We start from the raw sequence: 8,983 nt of genomic DNA on the forward strand, positions 1-8,983 counted from the left end.
TCTCACTTTCTCTCTCTCTTTCTCCCTCTGTCTGATCAAATTAAAAATAAATAAATAAAAATTAAATAAAATAATTCTAAAAAAAGTGAGCTACTTTAAAGAAAATAATACATTAGCAAAAGGTGTGGTAAAATGGGCTTTCATATACAATGGCGGAAATAGGAAACTGAATAACCTTTCTGGAAATGATTTAGTGATACGTATGGAGGTCTTTGAAATGTTCATACCCTCTGTCAGTAATTTTCCTTCTAGGAATATGGACTAAGAAAATAATTAGACAAAGATTTATGTGAAGTACAGTGATGCGCAGTGCAGCACTGTGTATAATAACAAAGAAAAGGAAAGAACCTAATGTCCAAGAGGAATATTTAAACAAATCATGTTATAATTTATATGATGAGCCGATAAAAATTATGTTCCTGAAGCCAAGTTGAAATGCTCCTTTGATATTGATACTGGGATATAAAGCATACGGCCAGCATGACAACGTTTAAAAGGAAAATATGTATGCATAATATTGTAATTCTACACTGTATAAAATAAATCCATTAGCACTGTATATGAATACAAATTCTGGACCCAAACTAATGAGATAAATTTATTATTAGACATGTAAAGCTATGAGCCTAGACTCAGAAAAATAGACGTGGAGGTAGACTGACTAACCTAACCTACTGCATCTCTTAAAGACCAGGGACTTCACAGCACCAGGCTACACTGATGGCTGGCTATGACGTCCGGGGGAGTGGCAGTCCCCTGCCCTCTGTGCAGGCCACGTACATCTGGGCCATTGCCCTCCACGTCTCCAGAGGATCAAGGAAATTCCTCTTGCACTGGTCCCATCCAGTGAGGAAGCCTAAGGGAACCGTCTAGAACCGTGATGTGCAAAGAACTGAGCAGGAATCAGAGGGTGTTCAGCCTAGAGAGGAGGGTGTTTGGGGCAAGTCAAAGCTGATTTCAAATACAAGAAGGACTACCACAGGGGAGGAACATCAGACTAATTGTGAGTGGCTTTAGGAAGCAGAACTAGTTCTTGGGTAGGAATAACAGGGATGCAGAGTTTAGAAACCAGCAAGGTGCACTTGAATGTCCATCTTGCAAAGTGGTGAGCTCAGGGGGACAAATGTGTCCTTAGTGAGTGATGACAGGCAGCTTCGTCCAGAGGAAGTTGGACTGGAACATCTGGAAAGACCCTCCTAGCTATGAGATGATGCAGTCTCATCAGTGACTGGCTGAAGACCTAGGCAGGGAAGAAACAACGTTGAAGGTTGTACAGATTCCTTAGGCCAGTGGTTTTCAACCTTTGCTTTGCAACAGGTCTGTGCTAAAACACAGATCTCTGGAGTTCCTGGTTCAGCAAAAAATTTGCATTTCTAACAAGCTCCCGGATTCTGCTGCTGTTGCGGCTGCTGCTGCTCTGGGGACTACACCGAGAACCGCTGCTCTGGGTCACTGGCAGTGAGTGAGGAGATGTGCATCCATGATATAGAAAGCCCAGCAACAACAATATATGGCCAACACCTGCCAAGGCATAACTGGCTTTCTTACCTGTGCTCAGACAACATCGTTCAAATTTGAGGAATTAAATTACAGGCTGTTTTGGAGGTCTGTTCTTTTCAGATACGCCATTTCTTTCTTTCTTTCTTTTTCTTTTTTGGAGAGGTTTTTGCTATAGGGCACGTGTGCTCGCCCAACAGAGAGAGACAGAGAGATAGAAAGCGAGAAATCACCCCCTGGGGGGATGGCCATGCCGCAATCCCTTCTCCTCCATTCTCCTCTCGGGATCTTGGGCATGCCATGCACACGCACCTGGCATGTGGTCCTGGGCCTCGAACCACAGTCGACTACATGGGAGTCCAGCGACATAGCCATTATGCTAACTGCTGGTCCCCAGATATGCCATTTCTACCTAATGGTGGGACAGCCCTATCACCAGGGCAAACAAATTGATGCTGACCATTAAAAGTCTCGGGGAGGGGGTGGTGCTACCGTTTCCTTCTGCCCTCTTTCAGCTATTCTTAGTGGAGAAGTTCATCGTTACTTAGAAATCCAGGAAAAAAAAAAGTTATTGGGGGACCAGCAGTTAGCGTAATGGCTATGTTGCTGGACTTCCATGTAGTCAACTACAGTTCGAGTCCCAGACCCAGTGGCTTAAACTCATGCCAGGCGCGTGTGTGTGCATGCCCAAGATACCGAGAGGAGAATGGAGGAGAAGGGATTGTGGCGTGGCCACCCCCCCCCCGGGGGGGGGATTTCTCACTTTCTGTCCCTCTTTCTCTGTCTTTCTGGTGAGCACACGCACCCTATAGCAAAAACCTCTCAAAAAAAAAAAAAAAAAGTTATTGGTCTTGGGCTTCAGAATAGCCCCTTCTTAGCTGTTTTGTGTTTTATTTTGTCGGCTGGCTGGTTGTTTGCTATTGTTTCACTTGACCATGGGAGGAAGCCTTCCTCAGGGAGCGACCTTACTGTGATTACATCAGGTGGTTAGTGATGGTGTCCCAGAGGTGCAGTGGAGTCCGCTGTGTGTCGGAGTGAGCCTCATGTGATGCTGGCCACGACCGCCTCCATTCAGAGTGAGCCTCGCTTACTCGCATTTCTAACCAATCGGTGAAGGAAACATCCGTGCACAACGCCCCCACTTCCTGCTGCTCACTTCCTCAGCTGAGGACGTGCCCTGTGAGCAGACTGTGTTTAACACACTTTGGAGTCTGTTGCCATGGCGCTGGGGAAGAATCTGGTTCCTATGGCAACATCAGGTTGACTCTGGCTCCGTGTACCGCGGACGGATCTTGAGCAGTGGCGTATTTGATTCCCAGTTAGTCTAGGAGAGAGATCACATGCAGTACTGAAAAATGTCCCATTTTCCTGCAACCCACCTGATCTTCCCTGCTACCCACAACCCCCACACCACTGGATAATGATAATAATACATTCCCACTCGCTTTCTTTGGCAGCCTGCAAAAATGAGCTGAAGAATTCTGTGCCTGTCTTTGCCAGATTACGTTGTTTGGAAGGTCCAGTTCTCCATCCCTTCTAAGACCCTCCACCGGCAAGCCCAACAGGACTGGCTGGCGCTGGGGAGGACCCCTGTCAGCCCTGGGCCCGAGGCCTAAGACCCGGGCCTGCTGGTGGTGGCAGCTTTGTGCAGGCATGAGAGACCATTGTTTTCTGCACAGAGCCTCACCATGAGCAGAGTTGGAACCTGATGGAGGCGCAGCCCCAGTAGAGGCCAGCAGGCCCAGCTCGAAGAAGTGCCTCATCTCCCAAAGGGCACGAAGGGGTCAGGCAGGCTGTGTTTGACGTGGGAGCTGGCCTACGCTCTGGGGCATAGAAAAGCATATCTGCTTTTCTACTGAAGTTTTCACATGTCACTATTCATTCGGTCACCGGATGTTCCTTGAGCCTCCCTCTGTGCCAGGGCCTGTGGGGTAGACACTGACTAGCACAGTGGGGTTCCTTCTCTCCTGGCACCTGCCATCTAATGGTGGAAACAGACAGCAGACAAAGAACAGGACGAGGAGTGTGGACACGGACTAGGGTGCTGTGACAGGGAGGCTGCAGGGTCAGCAAGGCCTTCGGGGGTGACGGGCAGTGACAGGAGGCATGGCTGCAAGGAGGACCTGCCGACAGCCACCCGCAGGCTGGAGAAGGGTGTCCTGGGGAAAGCGAGGCCCTGGGCTGAGCCTCCACCCCGTGGGAGCTGCGGGAGGTGGCAGCTGCACTCCGGGTCTGCAGCTGTGGGGCTGTCAGCCAGGGGAAGAGGTGGCATTTCAGACGTAGAGGCGGGGACGGAGGAAGTCCCCTGAACGGAAAGCAGAGTCAGAGGCAGATTTTCCAAGTTGCTCTAGTGACCTGCTACTCTCTTCCAGCCCATTTCCCTGTTGCCTTTCCATTGGTGACAATTAAGAAAAGCTATTTGTGGGCCGGCTTGTGGAGCGGAGCAGTGGTTAAGGTAGCTGGATCCTACGTGGCCCACAGTGCAGTTCGTGTCCCAGACTAGGCAGTTGAAAGACACACCAGCGCCTGTGCGTGTGTGCTCAAACTCCTGAGAGGAGAATGGAGGAGAAGGGAAGTGCGGCGTGGTCATCCCCCCTGGGGGGTGATTTCTCCCTCTCTCCTTCCCCCACCCCCACCCCTGCTATCCCACATGCCATATAGCAAACGTACAAAGAAAGAAGAAAAGAAAAACGGAAAGAAAAGCTATCTGCAGCCCCTCGAATGGTTGAAAATGATTTGCGAGTCACACCTCATCTTTTCTCCCGGGCTCAGTAAACTCAGTCCCCTTTTTCTTCTCCTGTGCATGGTGATCTTTGTAATGCCAACTTTCAAGGGACATTCCACATTCCTTGTCCTAGAATTCTAGAATTCTGGGCCTTCGCCGATTCTTATTTTACAGACAAGGAAACTTGGTTGCCAAAGTGGTCGAGTGGCCTGGCCAGTGTCCCACAGTTGGTCAGGGGACCTCTGCACTGGAACCCAGTCCCCAGACCCAACCTGGCCTTCCCCAGTCTTTCTGCATGCACTGTTACCTGCCAGTGGTTGTTCTGGATTTTTCCCTCCTTTTCTAGTTAATTTGTACCTTCCCTTGGGTCCTGGCGCCCTTCCTTAGTGTGCCGGAATGCTGACTGCAGTAGGGGGAAGACGGGGCCTTGCTTTGGCAATACTGACGTTTCATTGTGCTGGAACGTTGCTTTTACGCTTTTCTGCATTCACGTTCTCTGTGGCACCTCTTGGAGCCCTCTTCATTTCTCCATGCCTTTCTAAACCCTGCTTATATGCTCGTGTCCGGGGCCTGGGTCTTATTAATCCATTGACTATTCATAATCCGTTGTGCCAGGCTGACAGGTCAGCGAGGCAGCAGACACAACCTCTGAGGCCACTAACCCTGTGCCTCTCGCCACTGTGCATTTCAGCCGCACCACGCTGCCTGCCCTTCCCCATGCAGGCTGCAGGCCGGGCACTCGCCCAGTTTGGTTTGCCCACTGCTGCATCTGGGCAGACCGGCAGGCGCCCCTCTGCTCCCACCCACACACTGCGTCCTCCCTCCACGGCTGTCCTCCCCCTTCCTCGGTCCACTGCAGGGCGGGGCCCCTTAGTCGTGCGTTCAGTGGAGGTTTCTAATAGTAGGTAATAACCACAGCTGCAGGAGTGACACGTTAGCATTAGCGACACACAAGCCACTCATCAACACCAGCCCTGCAGCACTCACCCGGACAGGCGGGAAAACAAACCCCAGACCCGCACTCACTCCCTCCACCTCCGAGTCACACCTGTGCTGGTTCTGGGCTCTCTGGAGAGCTGCTGTCCCCACAGGGGTCCACAGGGGTCCACAGGGGTCCACACAGGGTCTACAGGGGTCCACAGGGGTCCACACAGGGGTCCACGCAGGGTCCACTGGGTCCCACAGAGTCCACACAGGGGTCCCCAGGGGTCCTCACAGAGGTCCCCACAGGGGTCTACACCCGGGCCTTGCGTCCAGCAGCACCCCGGGCTTCAGGCAGTGCTTCCAACGGCAGTGTGCACCTTAGTGTTCGCAACAACTCTCGCAGGTGAGAGCACCCCTATTTCCGGATGGAGAAACGAGGCGAGAGGAGAAGCAACTCACTCAAGGCCAGCAGCAGTGAAGTTGGGGAGGGACACGGAGTGGTCGGAGCAGTGGTGGTGCCTGTGCGGGCACTGCTGAGGGACCGTGGGGCTGTCCTGCAGAAGGGCAGCTTCACATGTGGCCTCTGAGGAGCCGCAGGGCACAGGAGGCTCCCGCGGAGACTGACAAGGCGGTGCCCAGCATCCTGCTTCGTGCAGCAGGCCTGGCTTGGATTCAGGAGCCGCGGCCTCTGGCCCAGCCCTGCTCCTCTGGGGCCATGAGCAGGTCCCTGCCGAGTAGTGGCCAGCCTGCTCTCTGCTGGGCAGCACTAGAGATCTTCGAGGTCAGTCAGGACGACGCTCCACCGCCCCACAGCTCTCCGGGACTGGTGATCACGGGGCCCTGTGTGAGTTTTCAACTTCCTGGCGGTTCTTGATAGTGAACCGTCACCTGTGGGGCCTGCGGCCCTGCTGCCTCTCCCCGCCATGCGTCACAGTCCCAGGACGCCCAGCATGTTGTTCTTGTTGGATCGAGCCCCGTCTCGGGGTGCAGGCTGCCATCCAGCAGGCACCGGCAGTGCCCTTGACCATGAAACAGTCTGTGAAGAGCCCTCGGCTCCCGACATGCGTCCAGAGCGCGGCCGTGACTCCAGCTCTCTGCACCGCGGCGGGGCCGTTGGCTCAGGCCTCGGCTTGGAAGCGGCCTTCTTGCCCAGGCAGGAAAGCATGGGAGGGCTGTAAAGACTGAAGCCACCTTAAAGCTGCCAGAGAAGACGCTGACTCTGAGCAAAGGAGAGGAGAGCGCCCCCGCGGGGCTGGAGCACAGTGTCCGGGAGCAGCTGGGTAAGCTGGCCGGGTGGCCACAGCTCTTGGAGGGGCAGCTGTGCTCAGGGCTGGAGCGTCCCTTGTCTCTGTCCTCGCGTGGGGACGTGGCGTCTTTCCGCTGTTAGAACACACATTGCCATGGGGACACACTGGTCAGAACCCACCGTGACCCACAGCTTAGGGCCTGCCATGTGTCTCTGGGCAAGCCATTGACCCCCAGCCTCTGTGGGGACAGGTCCCTTTTCTTCTCAGACTCATCCCGAGGTCCTTATGAGAGGGGACACAGCAGGCACGTGGTGCTCCGGACCAGCTCTCCCGCTCTGGGGAAGAAAGCCCAAGAGCAGGTGCTGCCGGCTGAGCCCCTGTGCCCTACGCCCCTTCGCATCTCCACAGGGACACGCGTGGGTGTCAGGGATAAATGACCAGCATGTGAGGCAGGCAGACGACCACGAAACGTACTAGGAGTGTGGGAGGAGCTGCCCAAGGTCGGGCTTACTCTGAAAGGCCTGTCCGGCCTTACTGTAGCGGGCCAGGCCTGCTGTGCACTTCAGTAGAGGAGCCCTTCCCTGGGGCTAACCCAGGCACAACGCTATAGCAGGGATTCCACTGCTTGGGGCCAAATGGTCCTGCACCCACACTGAAGAGCACATCCCAGGACACCTCCGTGCCCAGAGAGCACCCCCTGCTTGGAGCTGCTTCCGCAGGGGGCGTGAGACCACACCGAGCTGCATGGAGCATGCGCGGCTCCGGCCCGTGGGGAGGGATGGCAGCGATCACGGGCGTAATCCGGCCTCTGTGCCGGCCCACCTGCTGCTGTCGCTGTCACGCTCTGCACCCGTGTGCAGTCCTCCGCACTGGTGAGGCTGTGTCTTGGCAGCCACTGGGTAATAATTAGGGGTGGGGCCGCGCTCCAGCTGGTGTGATATGTGGGGAGGGGCCTGGAGGAGCAGGGGGGCTGGGACTCAGCCAACAAAGGGAGAAATTAAGTGGGCCGTCCTGGGAGCCCACAGTTAGCATTTAACTCCCAGTTAGTGTGGGCCTCACCAACACAGGGCTCTGCTGCGGCTTCAGGGCCCTCCCCCGGCCCCCTCCTGTGCATGAGTAGCAGTGATTCCAGCAGGGCTGGGGGTCCCTTGGCAGAGCCACCAAGACGGGGTGTTACTGTGCCCCAGCCAGAGGGCCAGGCCTGGGCTTTCATGTGGTGCGAGGACCAACAGGAAGGCAAAAGCAGGCGCCACCTGCAAGGCCACAGCCACCCACTCACAGCTGGGGGACAGCGGCCAGCCCTCAGGGAACCTGCCACCTAGCCCAGCCCTGCAGGGCAGCCACGCTGTCGTCCACCCCTGATGTGGAGGGACCCAGGAATACCTTGCACGTCAGCTTCGTCTGTCTGCCATGCGGTTGTGGGGAGACAGCAGGAAATACTGAAAGGTGCCCACCACGCCCTGCAGTGATCATGCCCCGCGCTCCCCGTCTCATGCTGTCCCTTCTGCATACCCGTAAGGCAGGGAGAGCGGCCCCAGGTACAGCTGAGGGAAGTGAGGTTCCCACCGTCAGTGAGGAGGGGAAAGGGTGCAGACCCAAGTCTGTCCGACTCCCGGAGCTCTGCATTTCTCCAGGCTGTCCTACGGAGCAGGGTCCATGGTCTCCCTTTGCACTCCCTGAGAATTCACCAGCTCCCTTACACAGGAGTGGAGTAAAGGAAGGGGGCCCTGAGGCCTGTTGAGCAGAGGGGCTGTGTAGACCAGACCCACTGAGAGATCTGGTGGTGGTCATGGTGGTGTTGACGGTTCTGGTGGTGGTGGTGATAGTGGTAGTGTTGTTGGTGGTGGTGCTGGTGGTGGTGGTGGTGGTGGTGGTAGCAGTAGTAGTGGTAGTGGTGGTGCTGGTGGCAGTGGTGGTAGTAGTGATGGTGGTGGTGGTGGTAGTAGTGATGGTGGTGGTGGTAGTAGTGGTAGTAGTGGTAGTGGTGGTGTTGGTGGCAGTGATGCTGGTGGTAGTGTTATTGTTGGTGGTGGTAGTAGTAGTAGTGATGCTGGTGGTAGTAGTGGTGGTGGTGGTGGTGGTAGTAGTAGTAGTGATGCTGGTGGTGGTAGTGGTGGTGGTGGTAGTGGTGCTGGTGATAGTAGTAGTAGTGGTGGTAGTGGTGGTGGTAGCAGTAATGGTGGTGGTAGTAGTAGTGATGCTGGTGGTAGTAGTGGTGGTGATGGTGGTAGTAGTAGTGGTGTTGGTGGTGGTAGTGATGCTGGTGGTGTTGGTGGTGGTAGCAGTGGTGGTGGTGGTAATAGTGATGCTGGTGGTAGTAGTGTTGGTGGTGGTAGTGATGCTGGTGGTGGTGTTGGTGGTAGCAGTGGTGGTGGTGGTAGTGGTGGTGATGGTAGTAGTGATGCTGGTGGTAGTAGTGTTGGTGGTGGTAGTGATGCTGGTGGTGGTAGTAGTATTGGTAGTAGTAGTAGTGGTAGTGGTGGTGATGGTAGTAGTGATGCTGGTGGTAGTAGTGTTGGTGGTGGTAGTGATGCTGGTGGTGGTGTTGGTGGTAGCAGTGGTGGTGGTGGTCGTGGGGGGGGTGGTGGTG

The 8,983-nt window shown here is 54.9% G+C and overlaps 1 long non-coding RNA gene across 1 annotated transcript; it reads right to left on the minus strand.

Moving 5' to 3' along the window:
• Window positions 1–751: 751 nt before the first annotated feature.
• Window positions 752–4,313, minus strand: LOC102475646 (uncharacterized). The gene is made up of 3 exons (XR_337191.1): window positions 4,247–4,313; window positions 2,467–2,821; window positions 752–1,240 (listed from the first exon to the last, which is right to left on the minus strand). It is a non-coding gene; the product is annotated as an uncharacterized LOC102475646 (long non-coding RNA).
• Window positions 4,314–8,983: the final 4,670 nt, after the last annotated feature.

This window comes from Tupaia chinensis, unplaced genomic scaffold, assembly GCF_000334495.1.
Source record: "Tupaia chinensis unplaced genomic scaffold, TupChi_1.0 Scaffold144609_1, whole genome shotgun sequence".
In the NCBI taxonomy this organism is placed as follows: domain Eukaryota; kingdom Metazoa; phylum Chordata; class Mammalia; order Scandentia; family Tupaiidae; genus Tupaia; species Tupaia belangeri.